Genomic DNA, 1940 nt, shown 5'->3' with positions numbered 1-1940 from the left:
AAACCCCCCCCCCCCCCCCCTTTTTTTACTCTATCATGAGAAATTGAGGGAAATCCCCATTACTCTTCATCAGCCGAAAATTCTCTCCATTACTCTCTCTATTACTCCTATTTATCCTAAAATTCGACTCATTATTCTTACCTTCCCTTCATAATGGCTGAGAAGGACATCGTCTGTATTGTCTCTTCGGGTGATAAAGCAGTATTCTTGAAGATTAACTCTTCAACCACCATCTTGGATCTCAAATTTGATGTGTCAGAGAGGTTAGATCTTCCATATGATTCATTAACTTTGTCATACAAAGATGAAACAAATGGAAGCTTCAAATTTCCTTGAGAACAAAGATGATCTATCGTCTATGGTGGAGCATTGCCACAATATTGGTTTAAAAGAGGTTATGCAAGCTTTTAAAGAAATAGAGGATTCTTCAAATATCCAAAAAAATGAGCAAGTTCGACAAGACATGTAGGTTATTTGATTTTTTTGATGCTAAGATCAATATTTACGACGTTAAGTGTCAAATCAGTTAATGTTAGTTCTATGTTAACTGTAATTGATTTCATGTCAGTTCTAATCATTTTTCTTGTTAATTCTAGTTCCAGTTCCATGTTAGGTCAAATATGTTAGTTCTAATCGTTTTCTTGTTAGTTCTAATTGATTTCTTGTTAGTTATAGTTCCAGATTCATTTTAGATCAAATATGTTAGATCTAATTGATTTCTTGTGAGTTCTAATCGTTTTCTTGTTAGTTCTAAACCATTTTTTGTGAGTTCTAGTTCCAGTTCCATGTTAAGTCAAATATGTTAGTTCTAATCGATTTTTTGTTAGTTCTAAATGATTTATTGTTAGTTCTAATTGATTTATTGTTAGTTCTAATCGATTTATTGTTAGTTCTAGTTCCAGTTCCATGTTAGGTCAAGTATGTTAGTTCTAATCGATTTCTTTTTAGTTCTAATTGTTTTCTTGTTAGTTGTAATTGATATTTTGTTAGTTCTAATCGATTTATTGTTAGTTCTAGCTCTAGTTCCATGTTAGGTCAAATATATTAGTTCTAATCGATTTCATGTTAGTTCTAATTGAGTTCTTGTTAGTTCTAATGGATTTCATGCTAGTTCTAACACAAACAGTTGTTGTTTTTGCTTTTTTTGATTAGTGTTATTTGTTGATGTTACTATTTGTGTAGTTTATGATTATTTGTTTATGTTCTTAATATTTGCAGTGCTTCCAGCAGTTTGAACTCAAACAATATAGACTGTCGTCTGCCGTTGTCGACGTCCACATGTGTTTCAAATATGATTCCCAATGACAATCCTTTCGGAGATAATATTTTGATGATTGATGATATGATTAACAAATCAGAGAGGATTTCTACTTGGTGGCACACCGCTTTAACCGGTGAGGGACAACGATTTGAAAGTACGAAAGAATTGAGATTGGCTTTGCTATACTATTCCATGGCAAAAAAAATCAAGTGCTTGTTTGGAAAGAATGAACCGAAGCATATTTGAGTTTATTGTCGGTTTAATGAAGCCAAAAGTTACCCGTGGATGTTATTTGTCTCTCCACCTAAAAATGAAAATAGACTTGAAATAAAAAGGTTCATGGACAATCACACTTGTGGGCTGCATGACAAAAATCTAGGTCAATCTAGGGTCTCTCGACAATTCATTGTGACCCAATTACAACCCATGTTAAAGGTCTGATCGGATATACGACCTATTAACATATAAAAGGAGTTTCTAAGTTCGTATGGACTTAGGGTCGATTATAGTAAGATATGGTGGGGGTAAAGAAAGAGTACAAGAGCAATTATATGGTGATGCTCATGAGTCTTATGATCAATTACGATGGAAAAAGATAATATCTACTATATACAAACTAATTTTATTTATGTTACGATGTTTATACTAATTTTGTTAATGTTAATCCTAACACTTAATC

General features: G+C 32.6%; 1 long non-coding RNA gene across 1 annotated transcript in view; it reads left to right on the top strand.

Annotated features, from left to right (window-relative positions):
• LOC109826240 overlaps positions 1–1501 on the top strand; it is a 5413-nt gene extending 3912 nt beyond the window's left edge. Inside the window, exon 3 of the long non-coding RNA XR_002243249.1 lies at positions 1219–1501. This is a non-coding gene — a long non-coding RNA (uncharacterized LOC109826240). The remainder of the gene's footprint in view (positions 1–1218) is intronic.

The sequence above is a fragment of the Asparagus officinalis genome, chromosome 10 (assembly GCF_001876935.1).
Source record: "Asparagus officinalis chromosome 10, Aspof.V1, whole genome shotgun sequence".
NCBI lineage: Eukaryota > Viridiplantae > Streptophyta > Magnoliopsida > Asparagales > Asparagaceae > Asparagus > Asparagus officinalis.
Note: the sequence above shows the minus strand (reverse complement) of the source record. Positions and strands in the feature narration are given on the sequence as shown.